Genomic DNA, 26,850 nt, shown 5'->3' with positions numbered 1-26,850 from the left:
TTAAAAAAAAAGACCAATCATGCTTTGCACCAGTGTTTCTATTACTAGGATATCCTAAAAATAGTGTAGAAAAACCTATCTGAAAAAAAAAATATTTGAAGGTACTCTATTCATCTAGGCAAATTTTTTTTAAGAAATAATCTATATGTTTAACAACTGAAGAATGGACAAATAAATGTTGGTATGTTAATATAATGGGGAGACTTCCTGCAAAATAGCAGAGCTGCAAAAAAGTAAGGAATGTCAGTTCTGCCAACACTCATCAATTTGCTAATTTCACATACTCCAAAAGGAGAAAGAAAAGGGGGAAAAAAGATAAAACAATGTTTAAAAAGAGTTTGTTTTGGGGGCAGCTGGGTAGCTCAGTGGATTGAGAGCCAAGCCTAAAGACAGGCGGTCCTGGGTTCAAATTTGGCCTCAGACACTTCCCAGCTGTAAGTCACTTAACCCCCATTGCCTAGTCCTTACCATTCTTCTGCCTTGGAACCAATACACAGTATTGATTCCAAGAAGGAAGGTAAGGGTTAAAAAAAAAAAGTTTGTTTTATAAAGATCACTTATAAAGGAAAAGAAATTGTAGCTACTGCCAAAAATGATTATCTGCTTACCTGTCCTGGAATTTACCCAGATATAGACTATTTCAAAGGGGCCCTCCCATTCACCCACACATAGAAAACCCTAAACAAAATCCATTTATCACTATTCATTTTTCCCTGGCCTTGAGAACTGAAGTTATTCAGCTCTTCTGCCATTCACCAGTCCAAAGACATCACCCATGGGAGAACTGCACCCAGGCAGGGAGTTCCCCACCATACCCCCACCCAAGGGGACCGAATGACTCCAGGAACCAAGGCCTTTAAAGACTGCCTTACCCCATTTCCAAGCCCGGCAGAAGGCAGCCGTGACTTCTTGCTGCTCAGCTCAGTCCTTCCTTCTCAGTTCAGGCCCAGGGCCAGGAAACCAAGGGCTTCTCCACATCTTAATTCCATCAGCCATGCTGAGGATTCCTCTAGTCCAGGACTCAGCTAGGCCTAGAAGGCTTCTTCCCACACATACCCCAACCAGCTCTGTACATAGCAAGGACTGAAAGCTTCTCCCACCCTCAGACCCAAATCAAGAGCAGAAGGGCAGGGGTACAAGGTACCAGCCCCATCTTTGTCAGTCCTAGACTATCAGCTTTCTCCCACTCAAATCCTGTCAGTGAATAGTCAGGAATGGGTTCTGCCCTCAGTCCTATACCCTGAGGCCTACCTAGCAGTGGAAGACTTTTAACTCTCCCAAACCTTCATAACGGTTGTCCAAACCAAGGACTGAAAGTCTCTTCCATTTTTCAAAATTGTCTTATCAAAAACTCCCAAAGTTCTACAGATTCTGCCAAACTATTTTCCAATTGTCCCAGCAATTTTTAACAATAGTAAGTTTTTATACCCGGAACTTGGATCTATGCTTTTGTCAAATACAAGGTTATTATAACCTTTTATTACTGTTTGTTGTATGTTTGTTCTATTTGAAAGCATTCCTTTTTTATTTTTTAAAACCCCTATGTTCTGTCTTAGAATTAATACCATGTATTGGTTCCAAGGCAGAAAAACAGTAAGGGCTAGGCAATGGGGGTTAACTGACCTGCCTAGGGTCACACAGATGGGAAGGGTCTGAGGCCAAATTTGAACCTGCTCTTCTTACATCTCTGTGTTATAATCCTTAGTTTCCTTCAAAGGTCAGCTCAGGTGCCATTTCTTCCATGAAGCCTTTTTAAAGTTCTTTCCTCTTCTCAAATTATTTCGTTTTGACTTCATATTTGTAACAAAAATATTTATAGCAGCTTTTATTGTGGTGACAAAGAATTGGAAACCAGAGATGCCCATCAACTGGAGAATGACTAAACAAGTTGGAGTATATGATTGTGATGGAATGCTACTGTCTTAAGAAATGACAAATAGGATGATCATAAAAAAAAACTTATAAAGGCTGATATGAAGTGATGCAAAGTAAAATGAGCAGAAGCAAAAGGGTATTGTATACTTTAACAGCCATCATGTACTATGATCAACTGTGAGTGACTTAACTATTATCAGCAAGGCAATGATAAGACACCTCCAAGACACTGATGATAAAAAGACTATCCACATTGCCATAGAAGGAACTGAAGGAGTCTGAAGACAGATTAAAGCATACCATTTTTTCACTTTATTTCCTTCATGAGATTTTTCCTTTTTTCCTTGTCTAAGTGATATGTGTATCTTTTACATCATGATGAACATGGAAATGTATATTATATGATAGTACAAAATGTCAGAAAATAATTACTAAAATCGCATCTACATGTAATCTAGAAAAGGAATATATAATAAAAAAATTAAAACAAAAAAAATACACAATTAAGTAAATAAAAACAGTACTAAAATACAACAGAATTGAAGTTGAACATACTGGTTAATTTTCGTTCCAGATAATGTGCTGTTTTAAAATACCTAATTATATAAGTTGAACATTAGCTGTCAGTCTAAAGAACTGTGCTAAATTTTTTTCTTTTTTTTTTAAAATGAAAGTTCTAGAATGAGAGGGATTATTTATTGGGAAATGTTATATACACAAGAACAAATGTAAAAGTACAAAAGAAAAGAATATATGCTATCAGAAAAGGTGGAAGTTGGGCCCTGTTACATGAGTTAAAGGTAACAAAGTGGAGAATCCTAGTGCTGCAACAGTATTCACAAAATATTGAAAGTACCAGAGGAAGTCCTCTAATACACTGTTTAGATCCTCTATGGAGAATTTCTGAAGTCAATGACAAGAATTACAAAAGATGAGATAACATCAGTGAGTTGCCCTCTGAAAAAATAAAGGGGTAGCTGTTTGGATCAATGGATTGAGATCCAAGCCTTGAGACAGGAGGTCAAGAGTTCAGATCTCACCACTATGTGTGTGATGTGTGACCCTGGGCAAATCACTTAAGCCCACCATTGCCCAGCCTTTACCACTATTCTGCCTAGGAACCAATACACAGTATTGATTCTAAGATGGAAGGTAAAGGTTGTTTTTTTTAAATAATAATAATCAAATAAAAAAAATAAAATGAAGGGAATACTCACATCAGTGGTCAGTAGCCAAGAATTCATCAAAATATAAAATATACCACTTTCCCCCCAATAGGTTAACTTTAGACACAAAATGGTGAAAAAAATAGTTATCAAAAATTAGCAGTCACCTAAACCTTAGAATTCTACTTTTTGTACAAAGAGAAGAACTTTCTTCATGTACTTTTCAGGGTCCTAGCTTTTTGGAATTTTTAATTATTTTAATCTTAAAATGAACAGTCCTCAAGTAAACCTCAAGTAAAAAAGTTAAGTTTTAAAGCCAGGGATAGTTTCCTTTTATATAAGCTACAGGTTATTTCCAGCAGTTTTTCCCATAATATTTGTCTTATCAACACAGATATGTAATAAATGCTATAATTCTTTTCCTTAATTATATTAGTAAATATCTCAAGAAAATCACTGCTTTTTTACTAATACTATTTAGAAGTATAATTAAGGTCTCTCTTGTTATAACAAGGATTGTGACCTGTTATCCTGAAAAGCTATTCCAGAAGAATGCAAGTAACAAGCTAAAAAGGCTTTGAACATGGACACAAGGATGGCCTGTTTGTATATATGACCAGCCTATTTTTGGAGAGGCTCATTAACAGATTGCCTTCAAGATGACAATTTTTGGGGTCACACAACTTTAGAAGATCTTACACTAAGTTACAGAAAGGTATGTGATCTGTATTAGTGAGAGGATGTACTCTGATGAAATCATGGGGTTTTGAAGTATAAAAGAAGTACAGTATCCATAAAAAGGGAAGTGATCATACCACCATATGTAATCTATGCTGATCACATAATATCTGGAGTATTGTGTTTAATACTAGTAGCTATATATGTGGTTACACATATACATACACATTGATTGGGTAGTTAGGTAGTGCAGTGGATAGACTGTCAGACCTGGAGTCAGGAAGACTCATCTTCCTAAACTCAAATCTGGCCTCAGATACTCCGTGCTGTGTGTCCCTGGGCAAGTCACTTAATCCTGTTTGCCTCAGTTTCCTCATCTGTAAAAGGAGCTGGAGGAACAAACAGAAAATCATTCCAGGATCTTTGGCAAAATAACCCAAATGTTTCAAGAATTGGACATAACTAAAAAACAATTGAACAAAAATATTGACCAAGTGAAAGAATAGCAATTAAAGGACGAAAGAAGTTCAAAATTACACTGTATAAGCATGACCAAAGAATCTGAAAGGTTTAATCTGTGAAAGTAAAGATTTATGGGAACATGAAACTTATCTACAAAAACCTAAAGGGGTATCATACTGAAAACATATTATAATTATTCTGCGTGGTGCTATAGTTTAGAGCTACGACAAATGGGTATAAGTTGCAAAGAGAAAGATTTCCATTCAGTAAAGGAGTGGAAAAATCTTAATAATTGAAGCTTATGAAATACTAAATGGATTGGCTCAAAAGGTAATGAATTCCCTATGTATTAACAGATTTGTCCAAGCTAAAGCCAGATGCTAACAATTTGGAGGTTTTATAAAGAGGATTCATGCTTTGGATTAAGTCCTGATAATTTTGGAAAACGCTATGATTTAACTTGTGTTCATATCCAAGGACTGACTATATGTTTGAAGAATCACCAATGAAGGCATGTGTTTTATATAAAATTATGCTTTATAATATTAACTGAACATTATTATTTTCAGAGTTAAAACTGGTAAATTTAAGGCTTATTATCACTAGGACTTTTCATAACAGTCAACTATTCCCTGCTTAAAAACTACTTCCTCTTCATTATTATCAAGAGCATTTCAGGTGGCAAGGAGCAACTCTGTGTCTGTGTGTGTCTGTGTGTGTGTGACTTATGCCTATTAAAATTCCTAAGTCTAAAACTAAAACTTACCTCACTACATCTTTATTTTTAGCACCTAAAAGCAACAGTCCATATTTACTCTCCAATGTCCAATATCCCAAAGAATAATCATCACCAAAAACCTGGCCACTAGATAATGAATAATACTTCATCCATGGCAATCCACAATTCAGTCAAGAACCATTCATTAAGGGTCTACTCTGTGCCAGGAGCTGTGCTATTACAAAGAATGGTAAAAGATGGCCTCTGCCCTCAAGGAATTTTAAAAATCTAAAGAGGAAAACAAGCCAACAAATATCCAAATGAGCTATATAAAAAAAGACAAAAGAAATAATTGACAAAGAAAAGCTTAGAATGGGTGCCAGAGAGGGCATGCAGAGCACTCTCTGTAGGCATATGCACTGTTGCCCACTAGAGTCCATTACTAGAAAGGCACAGGGACTTGACTGGAACTGTTCCCTTCCCCCCTCCACCATAACAGAGGACATATTTTCACACAATCCATCCTTCTGCCTGGCAGCCCAATGGGAGCACACAGGGAATAAAGTGGGCAACTCACAGTTGGAGCGGAGTGGACACTTGGGCCACTCCCTTCCCCCTCTCTACACTCACTGAGGACATTCCTCATTTCACCCACCCCTCGGCTTAGCAGCCCAATGAGAGCACTTTCTCCCTCCCCTGTATGACACTGGGGGGGGGGGGGGAAGCAAGGCATGGCATACTTTCTCTAAAAGGTTCACCATCACTGACTGCCTTAGAATGAAGGAGGATCAAATTAGGTTTTCTGTAGAAGATGGAACTTGAAGGAAACCATTAAGAGATCAATGAGGGGGTGAGTGTTCCAAACATGGAGGAATGGCCAAATAATGCTGGAGTCTGAAGATAAGTATCTTATTTATGGAACAGCAAGGAGGCCAGTGTTAATGGATCAAAGAGTACATGGTGGGAAGTAAGGTATAAGAAGACTAGAAAGGCAAAAGGTGGGCTGTTATAAAGGGCTTTCAATAGCAAAGAATTTTATATCTGATCTTGAAGGTGATAGGGAATCACTGGAATTTATCAAGTAGAGAAGTATCCTAGACCTGCACTTTAGGAAAACCACCTTGGCAGCTAAATGGAGGATGGTTTAGAGTGCATAGACTTGAGGTAGACAGCCCCCAACATAGCCAATTGCAATAGTACAAGGGTGAGGTAATAAGGACAATTGCCAGAGTATAGCGGTATCAGAGAAGAACAGAGAACATAATCAGAAGATGTGAGGAAAGGTGAAGTCAAAAGGCATTGTAATAGATTGGATAGGAGAGGGAGGGTGAGATAGTGAGCTTGTGGTTTAGAAGGATGATATTGCTTTCCAGAATAAGAGGGAAGTTGTATTGGAGAATGATTTAAGGAAAAAGATGATAAATTCCGTTTTAGACATGTTGAGTTTAAGATATCTGCAGGATATCTAGTCCAAGAGGTCAAGTAGGCAGTTAGAAATGAGACACTGGAGGTCAGGTGAGATTGGGGAAGGACAGATAGATAGACAGATCTGAGAATCATTTTGGTAATTAAATCCATTGGAGTTACCAAAGTTACCAAGTGACTGAGAAAGAGGTGATAATATAAGTAGGAAGTGAACCAAGAGAGAATATTGTCCCAAAAACCTAGAGAAAAGAGAATATCAAGAAGAAAAAGAGTGCTCAAAAGTGTCAAAGGCTGCAGAGAGGTAAAAACGAATGAGGATTGAGAAAAATCCACTGAATTTGGCAATTAAGAGATTAATGGTAACTTTGAAGAGATCATTTTCAATAGAATGATGTTGGAAGCAAGATTTTAAGGAATTAAAATGTAAATTAGAGGAGAAAAGTCAGAAGTACCTATTAGTGTAGACAGCTTTTTCAAAGAGTTCAGCCACAAAGAACAGAAAAGATATAGGAGAACAGTTAAAGGGGTTAGAAAGATCAGGTGACCTTTTTTTAGGATAATGGAGACATTATGTAGGAAAGAGCCAACAGATGGGAAGAAATTGAAGACAAGTGATAGAATTGGGATGAGAGAGGGAACAATTTGGTTGGAAGAGATAGGACAGAACAGACAGAAGATTTGGACTTGGTAAGGAATGATACCAACTCTCCATGTAAGACTGATGAAGAAAGAACAAAAGGTATATGAGTGACATGAGATGAAGAAGAGGGAAGAAAAAAGTTTAAAGCAAATGGTCTTTTTAAAAAATGAGACAAGGCTCTAAACTGATATAGTTGGGGGGAGGGGGGGAACATGGAAGGTTTGAGGAAGAATAAAAGATTAGTAAAGACACTGTGGTGAATGGAACAGCAAGTCGACAAGAAGCTATAGAAGGGTTACGCAGTGAAAACTCCATTGAAGTCAGGTAGCAATAATTTGTAGTGAACCCAAACAGATCTGTTGTGTGAGTTTTCTCCACCTATATTCAGCAGCACATTTGTAGCAGCAAAAACTACAGATGGTGACTATGATCTAAGATGGAGGCTTAGCAGGGCTCAAGATGGTAGCAGACCAGGGACTCAAGATTAAAGGCCAATGTAGAATTAAAACTGGTTCACCATGAGGTCAAGAGGGAGAAAAACAGAGAGAGTGGCTAGTGTAGGAAAGATGGTCTGGGAGAGAATTGAGGGGTCAAGGAATTAGAAGTCACGGTGTGAATAAAGAACAAGGTTTGGGGAGGAAAGACAGAGGGGGTAGTGGAAAAGAAATAAATGATGGTCAAATAATGAGATTTCAGCATTCTTGAACAAGGAAGTGGTACATTTATGGATGATCAAAGGTATAACTGTGTGCATGGCTGGTGTAAAATAAAGGAATAGATCATGGAAAGTGAATAGGCTGAGGAACTGAGTGATTATATTTTAAGGGGAAATCAACATTGATTTTGAAGTACTCTAGTATGAGGGCAGGAGTTGGGGAGGAGAGAAGTCAGAAGCCATGTATCTAACTCATTGAGGAAGAAAGAGAATATCTTGAAGATCTGTAGACAACAGCCACCAGGATTTTTGATTAGCAGATATGAATTACATGAACCACAAAGGAGGAGAGATCACTGAATGATGGAGACAGGAGAACCTGGAAGTGGCAATTGTAAGAAGCATTCCAATTCCTCTGATCTGATCAGGGTTCTAAGGAGAATGAGTTAAGATATAGATGGTCCTGGAAAGTCTGGTCAGGTTTCAGTAACAGCTAGAATCTGCAAATAGAAAAGGAAAATATTTAAAATCAAGGGCAGTGAGCACAGTGAAAAGAAGAGATGGCTCTGGTTGGGACACTGGGGTGAGAGGACTAAATGAATGGGAATAAGGAATCAAGTGGGGGGTGGGGAATGGGATTTGATGATGACCTATCAAAGCGATATGTAATATAAGTCATTCAACAATCAAAACAAACTTTTGGATTCTTGGAAAATTTAATGAAAAGTTCAGGTTGAAAATATAGAGACTATGTTATTATTTACCATGGAAGCTCTTGCTTCTTAGTCAACTAAAGGGAAAAAAGGAGTAAGAATCATTTTACCCTGTAGCTTCACATCCTTACGTGAACATAAAATACTTAGTTTTGTGAACTTCAGATTACTCCACCCTACTTAGTCTAACAAAAACAGGAATGTCTACACTCATACTTAAAGATTAAGTATTTAGGAGGATGGCCTATGACAGACATGTGCTAGCAAATGACAAATCAGAAACAACTGACAGACCCCTGGGCTGTCCTAAGTCAAGCTTAAGCTACCATTGGTACATGTGAGATGCAGGAAAGTGAAGTAAAAACCGTCTATATATTTTGCGTCACTTCCTGTCTCCGGTCTCTTTCCACAGAGAGGTGGCTCTGGCGGCAGCTTGCTGAGCATTTCTGCATCTTGGCATGGTGGCAGCGATTGTCCAGGTTTGGCGGTGAGTTTTTTCCTTGATACTATACTGGGAGAAGTTTAGTAGCCTAGTTCAGGTGAGGCATCTTCACTGAGCTCTCTTGGAGTTTAGGCTGATTCTTTTCTCCTTTACCTTCCAAACACTATCCTCTTAGGAAAGTCTCTTATCTCCTTCAAAAACCTCCTAGTAGAGGTCTTTGAACTCCCCCTGGCAAAAGCCAGGTGGGAGAAATCCTAAACCCTCTCTCTCTCTCTTCTCCTTAATTTTGTCCCTCGATATTAATTAAAATCACCATAAATTTCCAAACTGACTTGGGTATTTTATTTGGGATTTTCTCTGGCAACCAAATTAATTTAGATTAAGTCACAACCCTAAAATTACCCTTACAGTTTTAATGACATGGCCTAAAGTTAACATACAAAGAAGTTACAAAGTTAAGAATTTGAAGTCCAAGAACCCCAATACATGAGCAGTTAGGTAAGTTTGAACCCTGCTTAGTGTTGTCATATAACCTCGCAGCTTGAATTTCCTAAGATAAAATGAGGATCGTAATAGCACCTACTTTACGAAGTTGTTTTATGAGCCAAATGAGATAATATATAGAGAGCACTTTACAAACCTTACAATGCTATATAAATGTTAGTTATTGTTATTGTGGTTGTTGTCTTCTGTTTAGAAGAAATTATTGGTAATTTAGTAGGTAAGGTCTAGGGATTTGGTTTTTTAAAGTCAAGAACTGAGTCCAAGCTTTCTTGACTCCAAGCCCAGGATTCCAACCACAATGCTATGTTGCCTCTTTCTCTACTTGGTCTATTAACATGATACTCTCTCTCTTTTTTCACAAATATTCAAATTCCAAATAATCCTTAACAAGACTGCGTTACTGCAGACTAAGTGGCCAGCTTGTTTTTTCTCTGTTAAGATTTTCCACTTTTTATAAATATATGTTAGGAAAAAATAAAAAGATGCTTGTTACAATACATTGACTGATTTGTTTTAAAAGGGTAATCTTTGGGAAAGGAAAGATTTTAAGACCAAGCAAGAGTTAGAAAAAATTACAAAATGTTAAATAAATAATTTTGATTACATCAAATTAAAAAGTTTTTGTACAAACAAAACCAATGTAACTAAAATCAGAAGGGAAGCAACAAATTGGGAAACAATCTTCATAACAAAATCCTCTGACAAAGGTCTAATTACTCAAATTTATAAGGAGCTAAATCAATTGTACAAAAAAATCAAGCCATTCCCCAATTGGCATATGGGCAAGGGACATGAATAGGCAATTTTCTGATAAAGAAATCAAAACTATCAATAAACTCATGAAAATGTGTTCTAAATCTCTCATAATCAGAGAAATGCAAATCAAAACAACTCTGAGGTACCACCTCACACCTAGCAGATTGGTTAACATGACAGCAAAGGAAAATAATAAATGTTGGAGGGGATGTGGCAAAATTGGGACATTAATGCATTGCTGGTAGAATTGTAAATTGATCCAACCATTCTGGAGGGCAATTTGGAACTATGCCCAAAGGGCGCTAAGACCGCCTGTCCTTTGATCCAGCCATAGTACTGCTGGGTTTATACCCCAAAGAAGTCATAAGGAAAAAGATTTCTACAAAAATATTCATAGTTGCGCTCTTTGTGGTGGCAAAAAAATTGGAAAAATGATGGGGAATGGCTGAACAAATCAGAGTATCAGTTGGTAATGGAATACTATTGTGCTCAGAGAAACAATGAACTGGAGGAATTCCATGTGAACTGGAATGACCTCCAGGAATTGATGCAGAGTGAAAGGAGCAGAACCAGGAGAACATTATACACAGAGACTGATACTATGTGGTACAATCGAATGTAATGGACTTCTCTACTAGCAGCAATACAATGATCCAGGACAATTCTGAGGGACTTGGGAGAAAGAACACTATCCACATTCAGAGGAAGAACTGTGGGAATAGAAACACTGAAGAAAAATAGCTGTTTGATCACATGGGTTGATGGGGACATGATTAGGGATACAGACTCTAAATGATCACCCTAATGCAAATATCAATAATACAGAAATAGGACTTGATCAATGACACATGTAAAACCCAGAGGAATTGTACATCGGCTACAGGTGGGGTTGTTGGGGAGGGCAGGAAAGAGCATGAATATTGTAACCATGGAAAAATATTCTAAATTAATTAAATAAAATTTTCCAAAACTTAAAAAAAAAAGATAATGGTCAATGCCTGATTATGTATATACAAAATTCCCTCCAATCTCATCAAAAGATTAAATTTATTCCTACTTTGAAACAGCAATTGTCTTTTTAGAAAATTCCAGCATATTATTTCTATTTCGAAATAAAAATGTCTTTGGATTCTATATTACTGAATTAGGACCAATGGCTGTAAAATCCCACTTGAAAAAGAACTGACATACGAGAAAAGTATTGATCTTGTCTTTTCTCAACATTGAAACTCTAGACACCTACAGGGTTTGTTACTTGTTTCATATTTTCGATGAGCACTGGAAAGCAAAATTTACACAAGACAAAGAAGAGATGTGTTTAATTAACTATCATTTTTTAAAAAAACTAACAAATTATTGATTAAAAAGCTATTACTTGGGGGCAGCTAGATAGCATAGTGGATAGAGTGCCAGCCTGGAGGGCCTGGGTTCAACTTTAATGTCTGATACTTCCTAGTGTAATGGAGGGAGAGAAATGGAGTCTCCTACCACTGAATTCAGGACCAGAGTGAAGAATAGATGGAATGGAGCCAAGAGGTGGAGAGAGGGGATACATTGGTTTCCCCCTCTCTTTCCCTAGTAAACCCCACTCTGGTTGCCTTCAGAATCACAGGCTACTGTTCCCTCAGAGACTTGGTTGAAATAAAATACAGGACAGACAGCTTCTCCTTCTCTGAGGAGAGAAGTGTAACTTTCCTCCCCCCAAACTCCAAGTCTCCCTTCTTGGATACTACAAAGCAGGCACTCAATCTAGCAAATTGCTATTTATTCTAATGGAACACATGAAAGGTAGGGCAAATAAGTTGTGGGATACGGCAGTAGGAAGGTGGGAAATAGGAAGTCCCTAAATAACAATTGGACCCCTTCTCCCCAAATCCTGCAGGGTCAGGCTTTGGCTGCCTGACTCTCTGGGGTCAATTGTGGGAGCTGTCTTAATTCCTGGCTGCCCTGGCTATGATATCAAATTCAAGGCTGTCTAGAGGGATTGAGAGGAAATCTTGTGGTGAATAGCTTTCTGGCAAAGTCCTATTCACTCTGGTTTGTCTTCCATTGGATACTGGGGTCAGACTTCACCTGGTGGGCTTCCCAAAGAGAAATGAGTTCAACTGTTTGGATCTTCTCAGTTCCTCTGTTCCTTCTCCGGAATTCTCTCTCCTTCCTGCCCTGCCCCGCTAAAGATGGTCTTCCAGCATGATGAGTCTGCTTTCCTCTCTTACAAATCCCCCTTTCAGTTTTGCGCAAATTTGTCATCTTGACAATTCACATTGCCTTGAATGCAATACTGATATATATATAAATTTTTGTGAAAATTCAAACAAAGAAATTTCTTATCTGCATGAGTTTGCACAGAAAGCACATTACATTGTATTATATATTTGTACATATATAAATTTGTACAGATACAAACCTATGTATGTTTGTAAATACTAATGTACTAACAGACTAACTATATTAGAATAATTTGTGCTTTTCAACTAGAGAGAAGTTTAGCACCTGCATGGGACCAAATCTAGCCACATATTTTGTTGTTATATTGGCTCTATGGTTACCCTGGGATATCTTTGCCAAATGAGTGAGTTCTACAATGCATGATTGCTACTTCTCTTGGCAATAACTGCTTCTGGGGGAAGCTGGGTAGCTCAGTGGATTGAGAGCCAGGCCTAGAGATGGGAGGTCCTAGGTTCAAATCTAGCCTCAGATACTTCCCAGATGTGTGACCCTGGGCAAGTCACTTGACCCCCATTGCCTAGCCCTTACCACTCTTCTGCCTTGGAGCCAAGTGGCTCCAAGACAGAAGGTAAGGGTTGAAAAAAAAATAACACTGCCTCTAAGAGTTGAGATATAAGTCTCCCATATGCAATTTTCTTCCCAGCTGTTGTAACGAACCCCATGCTCTTTCATATGTCTGCTACCCATTGTACAATTGAGAATACATATTGCAAGTCACAAAAAAATATTCATTCCTTTATCTTTTCCCAAGATAAGAGTCATGGTGAGAGCTTTGAGTTCTGGTCCTTGAGCACTGACATGGCTAAGTAGAGAAGCATGCCAGAGTGTCTCATCTTGTGTGACTACAGATGCACCTGTAACGTTTTTGCCCTTGTGTATGTAAGAGGAACCATCTGAAAATAACTATAAGTCAGGATTGATGAGGGGAGTATCTTTCAAATCCTTTCTAGACTTCTGCACTATGTCTATAACTTGTATACAAATGTGCAATGGTTCCTCTCCTAAGAGCAAATGAGGTAACAGGGTTGCTGGGTTTAATGGAGCATATTGATGTAAAGACAGATTTTCATTCCCTAGTAATATGACCTCATACTGGAATAATCTTGCAGGTGTAAATGCTTGTATGTCACGCATCTTTAATAGTTTTTCAATTTGATGGGCAGAGTGAACATGTAATCTGCATCCCAGCACTAAGTCATTTGCCTTTTTGACCATCAGAGTAGCAGCAGCTATGCTTCTGAGACAATGAACCATGTCCTGGGCTGCTGGGTCTAGAATGGTATTATAATATGCCATTGGTCTCATCTGCAGTCCAAAATTCTGGGCTAGGACTCCAGAAACTCTCCCCTTTGCTTCATTAATGAACAGGTAGAACTCTTTTGAATAGTCTGGGATTCTTAACGCTGGAGCCGATAAAATTGCTTGCTTCAGCTGTAATCAAGCATGCAGGTATTCCTTTGTTAAGTTGCAGGGATTCTTCTACCTCATTCTTTGTTAAATCAGTGAGGTATTTGGAAATGTTAGAATAACCTATGACCCACTGCCTCGCAAAACCACAAATCCCAAGGTACACCCTAAGTCGTCTCTTTGTTCTGAGGTCCCCCAGCTTTTAGATGTCATCTATCCTTTTATTGGAGATTTTCCTAGTGCCCTTTTCTAGGATGAATCCCAGATATTCTACTCTTGGTGAGACCCATTGTAATTTCTTCTTTGACACTTTATGCCCTTTCTTGTATAATTCTATAAGCAAGGTTTTTGAGTCTTACAGGCATGTTTTAGCATCTGGTGATGCAAGAAGATCATCCACATAGTACACTATCTTGCTGTGCTTGAACTTGATGGATTCTAGATCTCTCTTCAATAGCTGGCAAAATATTGAGACACTTTTGCAACAGCCTTGAACTAATAGAGTCCAGCAGAGTTTATGATTCCCTCCCCCCCCCCATCAGTATGCAAAAATATTTTAGCTATCTGGATGCAATGGGACCGTAAAATATGTGTTGGCGAGGTCGACAATGGTATATATAAGGACCGGCCTGTGGTGCCTATATATTTTTTACCTGTGGGTGATAACCTGAGAAGGAGAAGGGAGACTGAAAGAAATAGGTGAATAATAAAGACTCAGAGACAACAAGTTAAAACACGTGGGGAGTCGCAACCTCTGTGAATATTTCCCACTGACAAGGGTGCCAGAGAATGAATGGGAAATATGAGGAATAAGAAAACAGGTGGGGAGAAAGAACTCCTTAATGCCTCCTATGGACAAGAGTGCCAGAGGATTAATAGGAAGCATGGGGGCGACAACGTTGCGAGAAAAGAGAGATCAGGAGGAAAAAGTTAGGATAGAACACTCTGAAGATCCAGGGAAGTAAGTGAGAGATTTGGCTTGTTCCCCAATATTTATTGGAGGTTTTGGGAATGTGGATTGGGAGGTGATCAATGAATATGTAACATGGCATAGGTTTTAACATTGGTTGAATTGACAATGAATGACGAGATCAAAGAGGTGGGGATTGACCTGACATGCGCCTTGCAAAGGAATGTGGTCTGCCAAGGTGTGAGCTGGGCCCCTGTGGCCGCTCGGGAATTCTCTTGCCCTTTGGACTGTAACTTCTATACAATGACCATTAACTGATTTGACCATGTGTCTGGTAAATGAATATATATGATACAATATCAATACATCAACCATACTTCTAAGATGCTAACATGCCTGCTATGTCACAGTATACTGGTTTGCTGTACTAGGTATCTCTAATATAATGGCACTTGGGAATGGAGTAATTGTGTAAGTTTTCTTTACAAGTCATTGATCACCCTCAAATATTGCACGAATCACCAAGAGATTGATCCAACAGGGTTCCTTTTGTTCTTTTTGATAGCTACTATTGGGCTATTGAATTCTGAGATCGTGTATCTCAATATTCCCTGCTTCAGCAAACTGTTGATGATAGGTATTATACCCATTATAGCCTCTTTGCTTAATTTATATTGAGGGATCTTAGGAGGTATTCCTTCTTTAACTTGAATTTTCACTGGTGTTGCTGATTTTATCTTCCCCACATTGTTTGCATGTGTAGCCCATATGCCCTGTGGAATGTCTTTGGGGATATCAAACATTGGTGTTTCTGTGTGCAGCTGATCAGGTGTTTCATCTAATTGCCCTAAGAATAACAGTGGATAGTGTTTCAAAGATTGTTTTGGTAGGTGCAAATAGATTTTCCCTGACTGCTCACAGTGGATGGTTGCCCCATTTTTACATAGAAAGTCTCTCCCCAGAAGGTTATCGGGACACCCAGATATCAGTAAGAATGTATGATCTATAGACAAAGGACCTAGCTTCACCATCTTAGGTTCAAGTTTTGGAACTTGTTGTATTTCCCTGGTGGCTCCAGTTACTCTAACTGATCCATCTATGATACTGTCCCCTGGAAACGACTTTAAAACAGATATTGTTGCCCCAGTATCAATTAGAGCTTTATAGTCTTACTCTCCAACTTCGATCCATGCATAAGGTTCTTGAGTATGGTGTTCTTGTAGGATTGGTACCATAGCATTCAATTGTTCTATTTTCCCCAAGTCCTATAACAGCTCTTGTCCCTTAATATGCTGTAACTTTGTGTATTTTGTTGATAAATCTGGTTCCCCTTCTTTTAAATTGTGATTCTCTACCCCTCCATGTGAAATTTTGATGGTTTGGTTCTCTCCCCTTTGATTTTCAGTTTGGGAGTCTGTCTCAAGTATAAGGTGACAGACAGTCTCAGAATGTTGAATCAGACAATTCCCCTGCATTTAGCCTGTTAGAATTTTGAAGCTCAGAGCTGCTTAGAGTACTCATCTGTTAACTCTTTACTCTGTTTTCCCTTAACCATCTTCCTAAAGTGTTTTGTGGAATAGATTTTAAGCTGTGCTCATCCCTTACTCATATCTGTTTTCATTGGTTTGTTTTGATGGTTTGGGATCATAGATTTCTAGATTTTAGGAAAGAAACCTTTTGCTGTTGGGTCTTATAGGTTGATCTGTTTTCATTCTCCTCTCGCTTCTCTTGTTGTTCTTTGAGTGTTAAGGTATGCTCATGCCCTTTTAGCCTGTGGCGGGTTTTACTATTTTGAATTCTTCCTGGACTGCCTCACAGTATTTGGTTGCTACTTTGTCTTTGGGGTTTAGAAAATCAATGTAATGCTCCTTCATTGTTACTGTTATTTTGTGATGCTGCTTTTGATTGGAGAATTTGTTACAATTCGTTGTAGTCTCCATTCCCAATTCATATTTACATATTAAGAAATTTTCTAAATATTTCTTGATTTGTTCTTTAGTTTTCCCATTGTTTCCTTTTTTGTCCTTATGTGATTGAAATATTTTGTTCTTCATGTCTCTTATATCATTTTGTAATTCCCTCTCCATCTCCTGTATTTCCCTGTTTTGAATTCTTATTTCCTCCCTCTTTCTCTATAGACTTTAATTCTCCCACCATCACTTGTGCTATTTTCCTCCCTGTTATGACATCCCCAGTTTTCCTCCTTTGCACCCTCTGGGCATTAAATCTTGTGTTCTTCTGGCTTCATGATGAATATCGGGCATTTCCTTTTACAAGGACCTCTGAATACTAGGGTTTCACTCCCTAGCTAATCAGGTGTTGCATGGTTTTGAGACTGAGAGTTGCTTCTTCTTTAAGTTTGCAATGGTCACAATATTTGGGCTTGTCTGTGTCATTGTATGTCTGATGTCTTCCATAGTTATTGTACCCTCTGTGTAGTCCTGTTGTGATATTGTGAGCCTCTGCTGTAACCTTACTCATAACCTTACTTCATGGAACAAAATCTGACTATGTGTCCCACTCTGGCATAACAAGCATTTTCTATTATCTCTTTGCCCCCAGCTTGGTATTGTGGTCTTTGGCAAGGGAAGATCCTGATGGTAACAAGATTCTTGACCTCCTCTATCTCTTTCTGCCTAAGGGAGTTTTTTGTCTCTTCTAGTTTCTGCTTCAATTCCTCCTTTTCTTTCTGCTGCTCTGTATGGGTCTCATGCAAATATGTGTTGGGAGTCTCTCAGGTCTTGGATACTTAATGCTTCATAGTTTGGACAAAAGTGTTTGAAGAAATGCTTGAAGTGTTGGACACATCCTTTTAAAAATTGCCTCTTTACATGGGAGATGGCTTCTTGGCTATCCCCCATGTAAAGTATAGCCCAAAATAGCCTCAGTGTTTTCCTCCCACTTTCTAATCTGTCCATGTAGACAGAAGGATGCTCTGTCTGCTCTTGCCTCAGTCTATCAAATTTTCCCCGAGCATTCGGTCTATTACAAAAACTTTTGATCCCTTCCAATAAATCTTCCAGTGCTTTTCTTAAGTCAAGTTTGAAGGTCTGGAAAAATCCAGATCTTCAAAATATTCCAGCCTCATCCTCTTAATGAATTTTGCATGCTCCTGAGGGCCAAACAGTTCTAAGAGTAGGATGTCTACATCTTAGAAATTAGGGTCATATAATTTAAATGCTCTTTTCAACTCCCTCAAACATTTGAATGGTTAGGCACAAAATTCTGGCATTCCCCATTTCAGGGAATCCAATTCCTGGATGCTGAAAGACTTATGCACCTTCATATGGAGAATGCCAGAGTCTAGGGTAACTTTGGCAGAATCCCTGAGAGGCATGATCTTTTGTGTCCCTGGGACTTCCTCATGCTCAGTGTTTGTCTGTTTGTCCACCATCATTTTCTCGGTGCACACCTCCACTGTTAAAGAGTTGTTGTAATAGGTATCTCGGTATCCTTGCATTTGTCTTTGTCATTATCAGCATCCTTAGTATCCTCACCTGTAACTAGCTCCTTTCCCTTCCCCAGTTTCTCATTCTTCTTCATTGTAAATTCCTGGCACATCTCAGGGATTGTTGTCATTTGGGAAAAAAAAACAGCTCTAGTCTGTTATCTATCTTGTTGCTGATTATCTTTTTGCCCATAATTATCTCCATTCCCTTATTGATGGTGCTATATAATTGCCAGAGAACTACCTCTCTTACACTAGCTATGGGAGGGTCACTTAACCTTGATTGCCTAATCCCTGCCACAGAAGACCATTTTAGAACTGATCCTAAGACAGAAGATATGGATTTTTAAAAAAAAATTCTAAGCTATTGCTTATAAGGAAAATTTAGGTAAAAATATCTAATAGAGTTTTTAGAGTAACATCAAATCAAGTCAAGCAATGTGTATTTTTTGAGCACCTCCTTAGTACCAGGCACTTTATTTGTTGTGAGGATAAAATGAGATAATATTTGTAAAGTACTGAGCATGAACATACTACCTGGAACATAGTAGGTACTATATAAATATTAGTTATTATTATAATATAGTAGAAAGAATATAATTTTAACTAGACTACTACTCCCTGAGTGAGCAGTTCTCCAAATAACAGGGTTTAGATGACTTTTTTTAAAAAGCAAATTAATTTTTTTAACCTTTACCTTCTGTCTTAGAATCAATACTCTGAATTTGTTCCAAGGCAGAAGAATGGTAAGGGCTAGGCCAGTGATGGCGAACCTATGGCATGGGTACCAAAGATGGCATGCAGAGAGCTCTGTGGGCACATACTTGCCCTTCCTCCCCACCCTCCCTCCCCAGTTTGTTACTAGAAAGGCAGTGGGCCTCCCACTGGAGCTGCTCCCCTCCCCCTCTCCACCATACCTCAAGTACATTTTTTCACATTCACCGGCCCCTCTGGCCAGGAGCCCAATGAAAATGCATAGGGGGTAAGGTGGATGGCTCACAGCAGCAAATTTGGAGGGAAGTGAGGTGCTCTGGCCACTCACCTCTCTGTCTCTACACTGAGGAAATTCTTCACTTCACCTTCCCCTCTGTACAGCAGCCCCACGGAAGCACTTCCTCCCTCCCCTGTGTGGGGTTGGGGAGGGCCCATCTGGTACTTGGGGGGCAGAGCAGGTGGGGGGGGTCAGGCACTGCACTAATTGGGGGGGGGGCAGTGCCAGCACTCCATCTCTAAAAGATTCATCATCATTGGGCTAGGCAATGGAGGCTAAGGGCCTTGCCCAGGGTCACACAGCTAGGAAGTAAGTGTCTGAAGCCAGATTTGAACCTAGGACCTCCCCTCTCTAAACCTAGCTCTTAATCCGCAGAGCCAACCAGCTACCCCCTCAATTAAAATTTTTAAAATTTAATTGTTATGCAAAATAGAAGATTTCCAACTTTTTGCAAAGAAAAGACCAGAGCTCTGTGGAAAGTTTGATACCGAAAATGAAAGAGCAAGGAATACCTGAAAAGGTAAATATTAAGGAAAGGGGAAAAATGTTATCTTCTTCTTTTACTCAAACTCTCTTCTATAAGGACTACATTTATATCAATCTATGTATACCAACATGTGGGGAAAATGTAATGTATAAATAGGGGGTAAAGAAAGACCAAATAGAATAATCTTTCTCACACAAAGATTCACATGGGAAGGGGAGGGGAAGAAAACTCCTATAAGAAGGAGGGGGGGGGGGGTACTTAAACCTCAATCTCAGGGAAATCAACTCTGAGAGGGAAAAACATCCAGATCCATTGGGATCTTGAATTCTATCTTACCCAACAAGGGTAAGGAGAAGGGAAAACCAAGGGGGGGAGGGGGGGAGGGAGAACCAAAAGGGAGGGAAAGAGAGGGGGGAGGGGGAGGGAAGAAAAAGGGAGGGACTAAAAAGGGAAACATCAAGGGAGGGGACAAGGGGGACTGATTCAAAGTAAATCACTGGACTAAAAGGTAGAGCCGAAGAAGAAAAGGTTAGAATTAGGGAAGGCAATCAAAATGCCAGGGAGTCCACAAATGACAATCATAACTTTGAACGTGAATGGGATGAACTCACCCATAAAACGTAGACGAATAGCAGAATGGATTAGAATCCAAAACCCTAGCATATGTTGTCTTCAAGAAACACACATGAGGCGGGTTGACACCCACAAGGTCAGAATTAAAGGATGGAGTAAGACCTTCTGGGCCTCAACTGATAGAAAGAAGGCAGGAGTGGTAATCATGATATCTGATAAAGCCAATGCAAAAATAGACCTGATCAAAAGGGATAGGGAAGGTAATAATATTTTGTGAAAAGGGACTCTAGACAATGAGGAAATATCATTAATCAACATGTATGCACCAAATAATATAGCACCCAAATTTCTAATGGAGAAACTAGGAGAATTGAAGGAAGAAATAGACAGTAAAACCATATTAGTGGGAGACTTAAACCAACCATTATCAAATTTAGATAAATCAAATCAAAAAATAAATAAGAAAGAGGTAAAAGAAGTGAATGAAATCTTAGAAAAATTAGAATTAATAGACATATGGAGAAAAATAAATAGGGATAAAAAGGAATACACCTTCTTCTCAGCACCACATGGCACATTCACAAAAATTGACCATACATTAGGTCACAGAAACATAGCACACAAATGCAGAAAAGCAGAAATAATGAATGCAGCCTTCTCAGATCACAAGGCAATAAAAATAATGATTAGTAATGGTACATGGAAAACCAAATCTAAAACCAATTGGAAATTAAACAATATGATACTCCAAAACCGTTTAGTTAAAGAAGAAATCATAGAAACAATTAATAATTTCATCAAGGAAAATGACAATGGCGAGACATCCTTTCAAACCGTTTGGGATGCAGCCAAAGCGGTAATCAGAGGTAAATTCATATCCCTGAATGCTTATATTAACAAACAAGGGAGAGCAGAGATCAATCAATTGGAAATGCAAATGAAAAAACTCGAAAGCAATCAAATTAAAACCCCCCAGCAGAAAACCAAACTAGAAATCCTAAAAATTAAGGGAGAAATTAATAAAATCGAAAGTGATAGAACTATTGATTTAATAAATAAGACAAGAAGCTGGTACTTTGAAAAAATAAACAAAATAGACAAAGTACTGGTCAATCTAATTAAAAAAAGGAAGGAAGAAAAGCAAATTCACAGCATTAAAGATGAAAAGGGGGACAGCACCTCTAATGAAGAGGAAATTAAGGCAATCATTAGAAATTACTTTGCCCAATTATATGGCAATAAATACACCAATTTAGGAGATATGGATGAATATATACAAAAATACAAACTGCCTAGACTAACAGAAGAGGAAATAGAATTCTTAAATAATCCCATATCAGAAAATGAAATCCAACAAGCCATCAAAGAACTTCCTAAGAAAAAATCCACAGGGCCTGATGGATTCACCAGTGAATTCTATCAAACATTCAGAGAACAGTTAATCCCAATACTATACAAACTATTTGACATAATAAGCAAAGAGGGAGTTCTACCAAACTCCTTTTACGACACAAACATGGTACTGATTCCAAAACCAGGCAGGTCAAAAACAGAGAAAGAAAACTATAGACCAATCTCCCTAATGAATATAGATGCAAAAATCTTAAATAGGATACTAGCAAAAAGACTCCAGCAAGTGATCAGAAGGATCATTCACCATGATCAAGTAGGATTTATACCAGGGATGCAGGGCTGGTTCAACATTAGGAAAACCATCCACCTAATTGACCACATCAACAAGCAAACCAGCAAGAACCACATGATTATCTCAATAGACGCAGAAAAAGCATTTGATAAAATACAACACCCATTCCTATTAAAAACACTAGAAAGCATAGTAAAAGAAGGGTCCTTCCTAAAAATAATAAATAGTATATATCTAAAACCATCAGCTAATATCATCTGCAATGGGGATAAACTAAATGCATTCCCAATAAGACCAGGAGTGAAACAAGGATGCCCATTATCACCTCTACTATTTGACATTGTACTAGAAACACTAGCAGTAGCAATTAGAGAAGAAAAAGAAATTGAAGGCATCAAAATAGGCAAGGAGGAGACCAAGTTATAGATGACATGATGGTCTACTTAAAGAACCCTAGAGATTCAACCAAAAAGCTAATTGAAATAATCAAAAACTTTAGCAAAGTTGTAGGATACAAAATAAACCCACATAAATCATCAGCTTTTCTATATATCTCCAACACAGCTCAGCAGCAAGAACTAGAAATAGAAATCCCATTCAAAATCACCTTAGACAAAATAAAATACCTAGGAATCTACCTCCCGAGACAAACACAGGAACTATATGAACACAACTACAAAACACTCTCCACACAACTAAAACTAGACTTGAGCAATTGGAAAAACACTAACTGCTCATGGATAGGACGAGCCAATATAATAAAAATGACCATCCTACCCATACTTATTTATCTATTTAGTGCCATACCCATTGAACTACCAAAATACTTCTTCACTGACTTGAAAAAAGACTTGTACAAAAATATTCATAGCTGCGCTCTTTGTGGTGGCCAAAAACTGGAAAACGAGGGGATGCCCATCAATTGGGGAATGGCTGAGCAAATTGTGGTATATGCTGGTGATGGAATACTATTGTGCTAAAAGGAATAATAAAGTGGAGGAGTTCCATGGAGACTGGAACAACCTCCAGGAAGAGATGCAGAGCCAGGAGAACATTGTACACAGAGACTAATACACTGGTATAATCAAACGTAATGGACTTCTCCATTAGTGGCGGTGTAATGTCCCTGAACAATTTGTAGGGATCTAGGAGAAAAAAACACTATTCATAAGCAAAGGATAAACTATGGGAGTGGAAACACCGAGGAAAAGCAACTGCCTGAATACAGCGTTTGAGGGAACATGACAGAGGAGAGACTCTAAATGAACACTCTAATGCAAATATTATCAACATAGCAATGGGTTCAAATCAAGAAAACATGTAATGCCCAGTGGATTTACGCGTCGGCTCTGGGGGGTGGGGGGGAGGAAAAGAAAATGATCTATGTCTTTAATGAATAATGCTTGGAAATGATCAAATAAAATATATATTAAAAAAAGTATCCAAAAATATCATATCACATACTAAGATACTTGAAAGGAAAACTATAAATTAAACTACTGACATGTTCCATGTTTTTCAGCTGTGGAAAAATTATGCTTGTCCATTAGTGATCTCTGGTGATGAAAAAAATGGTACTTACATAGAAACACATTAAGATGGATAAATATCAATTACTTTTGAATAATAAGGTCACAGGATTTGAAATGGAAGTTATTCTCATTAAAAGGTCATCTTTCATAGTTCCATTTTCAATCTGACTTCCTATGGAAATCAGGTATATTATTTTGAAAATAACTCAATGTCTCCAACCATTCCCTTCATAACAGTTTTTGATTCCCCACAATTAACTAAACAAAATCTGGCATTATCTTCCTAAAGAGATAATACAGTCCTTCAAAAATTTTAAGTCTATTTTTCTTAAAAAAAGGAAAACAATACTCACTAAAAACTGGAGGTTTCCACTGGACATACTTTGGCCCCAACGATTTCAAAAGCTACAATACTGCTTTGGCAGCCTTTCAAGATAAACTTGATGTTTTCTGGACATCTGTATCCAGGTTATTTCCTTCCCTTGAGTATAATCCAAATTATGTTGGATTAGGTGTTGGTCTCATAGAACAATTTTTTATAATATTTAAAACAAACAAACAAACTTGAACACTCAAATCACCAAGGCCTGATTTTTAAGAGAGAAGCGGAGGGAAGAGGAAAGAATAAGCAGTTATCCAACACCTAGTATGTACAGTCATCCCTCACTATATCATAGTTCACTTATTGAGGCTTCACTGGATCATGTTTTTTAAAAATACATATCTAATTCTGTATCACAGCACACTATTGGCTGATGGAATAAAAGGCGACCAAACACAGTGCTGTGTTCTGTATCCTGAGTGCTGATTGGCTCAGTGACTGTAAGTTAATAAGAGTGTGGAAAGGTTTATAGGAGAGTGGAAAGGGTTTATATAAAGTCTTAAAATATGTATAAATAATAAAATAAATATAACGCTGCTACTTCTGGATTTTCACCTATCGCAGGGATCTCCGGAACATAATTCCTGCAATAGGTGGGGGATCACTGTATCTCCATTTTCCAGTCAAGGAAAGTGATACAAAGTGATTTAAGTGACTTGTCCAGGGTCACACAATTACTAAATGTCTGGAACCTAATGTTAATTCAGTTATTCCTAACTCCAGAACCAGGATTCCATCCACTGTACCACCAGCTACCAGAGCAAATATCTGTAAAACATCAGCTCTTGATGCATTACTTAAACCTGAATGCTACCTTAATAATTCTTTTAAAAAAACAGATTATGATGGTCAATCAGTCAACCAGCATTCATAAAATGCTTGCTATGTACTACAAACTGTGCTAAGTGCTAGGGATACAAAGAAAAGCAAAAACATGACCCCTATTCTCAAGAAGTTCACATTCTAATAAAGGAGACAAAATGCAAATTATGTACTTATAAAATATATGCAGTGTAAAAGGAAGGTAATCTCAAAGAGATGGTACTTGGAGAGAGAGGACAATAGGATAATAGGAAAGGCTTCCTTCAGAGGGTATGATTCAAGCTGAGTCTTTTAGGATGCCAAGGAAACCAGGAGTAGAAACGAGGAGGAACAACATTCCAGCTGGTGTGAGAAAAGCTCTTGGAAATCTACAGAGCTGGGAAATGTAATGTCATGGGTGAGGAAGAGCAAGTAGAGAAATGTAGCTGGGTTGTCTAGAGTTCATAGAGGAGAATAATATGTAAGAAAACTGAAAACAGAAAAGGAGCCAGGTTGTAAAGGGCTTTATTCTTTATTATTAAATGCTTTATACTACCTACTATTACTGCTGCAGCCAACAACAATTGGTAACACTTTTACTAACAGTGGATAGAATGCTGGAGTTGGAGTTAGAAGAAAGACTTGTGTTCAAATCAGGCATATCTGGACAAGTCACTTAACTTCTCCCAGCCTGTTTAAAATGGCACCTATATCTCATGGGGTTGTTGAGGAATCAAATGAGATAACATATAGAAAGCACTAACCATAACATGTTACGTAAATGCTAGTTGTTTACCATTAAACTTCATTTAGCAAACTTCAATTGCTTTTGTTGTAAATATTACATATTAATTAACAAAATATCTAATAACTTACGCATTGTGAACAAGGTAAGTGCTGAGTTCAAGTAATGTCTCTGCCAAGATAGATACATAATCTTAGGTAAATAATCTCCCTTCTCTAAGCCTCATTTTTTTATCTGTAAAATAAGGAAATTGAGCAAGTAGATTTCTAAGATATATTTTAGTGCTAATAGTCTGTGTATGTAAAACATACTACACAAAGGTAAAGTTAAAGAAACACAATCTCAGTTTCATATTGACTTATTTACTTTGGTAGGCCATTTTAACAATTATAACTCTGTTCCTGTTTCCAGAGTAAATTCTGGTAATTCACAATAGTAGATACTATTAAAGATTTACTCAATGAAAAGTTTAAAGGTGTTTTTTTAACAGTCCTGGAATAACAGAAATTAATCCTCAGTTCACAAATAACTTCAATAGTAGAACATGGTGCTAATAAATGCCAAGGTCAGTAGTTGAATTCCTATACATGTCAGGTTCACTTTTTCCCCAGTCATCACTGATTCCACTACTAATTCTGACTGGTTGCCAATAGTACAAGGGAAACAGACAATAATATGCACATAGCACATCACAAATCCATTACCACTACCAGAAAAACAACTCAAAACAAAGATCCTTTTGGTGAGGAGTCATCTTAAGAATGCAACTTGGGAGATGTTGATAAAAGAAGTTTTCAGATCATTGGGTAACTTCTACCTTCAATAGACTAAGTTTCATTATTAGTAAAAAACAATCAGCTAATATTTGTTCTGTTAAAAAAAAAAAGTGCTCTCCAAGCATATACGTAAGAAAAAAATGCAACTGACTAGAAACCACTTAAATATGCTTTATTAAATTAAAAGTAAGTTCAAAGAAAAATAAACATATTTGCCAACTGATAAGAAACATCTCAAGCAACCTAAAACGTTCTACTAGAAAATATCATTAGTCACTTCCCTAGTCCAACTGTTTATTATAGGTGTGCAGCCCACACATACTCACACATACACATTTTGCAGCAGACAGAGCTAAGTGCAAGTGTGACTTGTAAATGTAATTTTGTGCTGGTCCACAGAATTCAGGACCTAGATATATAAGGAGTCTAACAAGTTCTATTTTCCTATTCCATGTAGGAATCCCCTCTTACAACATAATTTTGGTGATTCAGTTTTGATTGCTTCCAGTGACAAAGAATATAGTATGCATCTCATAAAAGCTTAATTTGGTTCACAATTAGAAAACTCTTTAAAAATTTACAAAGTACTTTCTTAATACTACCTTATAAAAAAATCAATGCAAGTATTTTTACCTCTATTTTATAGATGAAGAGACCGATTCCAAATTCAGTGCTCTTTCTACTACATCAGGGTAGCCTATTCTATTTTGGGGCAACGCTGATTGATCATTGGGAAGCTCTTCTTAATACTGAGCTAAGATCTGCTTTCCTATGACTTTCATCTACTATTCCTGGTTCTTCCCTCATGTTAATGGGAATTTCTTAATCTCTCTCTTTTTATTTAGGAGACGGTTACCTGATAGGTTGGGAGTTTTGTAAAATCTCTTTAA

General features: G+C 37.9%; 1 protein-coding gene and 1 long non-coding RNA gene across 6 annotated transcripts in view; one reads left to right on the top strand and one right to left on the bottom strand.

The window, feature by feature from the left end:
- The window catches only part of MTMR2 (myotubularin related protein 2), a 118,170-nt gene that overhangs the window by 79,948 nt on the left and 11,372 nt on the right, over window positions 1-26,850 (bottom strand). Inside the window, exon 1 of one of the 4 annotated variants that reach the window (XM_056825115.1) lies at window positions 23,610-23,909. The exons of the other annotated variants lie outside the window; for them this stretch is intronic. The gene's annotated coding sequence lies outside the window, so the exon portion shown is untranslated. Of the gene's footprint in view, window positions 1-23,609; window positions 23,910-26,850 lie in introns of those variants that run through there. 4 annotated transcript variants of the gene reach the window in all.
- LOC130458722 (uncharacterized) overlaps window positions 1-26,850 on the top strand; it is a 43,574-nt gene that overhangs the window by 8,555 nt on the left and 8,169 nt on the right. Inside the window, exons 2-3 of one of the 2 annotated variants that reach the window (XR_008918109.1) lie at window positions 3,556-3,756; window positions 8,745-8,819. This is a non-coding gene — a long non-coding RNA (uncharacterized LOC130458722). Of the gene's footprint in view, window positions 1-3,555; window positions 3,757-8,744; window positions 11,089-26,850 lie in introns of those variants that run through there. The other variant, XR_008918108.1, reaches the window with a different exon arrangement.

The sequence above is a fragment of the Monodelphis domestica genome, chromosome 4 (genome assembly GCF_027887165.1).
Source record: "Monodelphis domestica isolate mMonDom1 chromosome 4, mMonDom1.pri, whole genome shotgun sequence".
In the NCBI taxonomy this organism is placed as follows: Eukaryota; Metazoa; Chordata; class Mammalia; order Didelphimorphia; family Didelphidae; genus Monodelphis; species Monodelphis domestica.
This window is presented reverse-complemented; position numbering and strand designations above follow the sequence as displayed.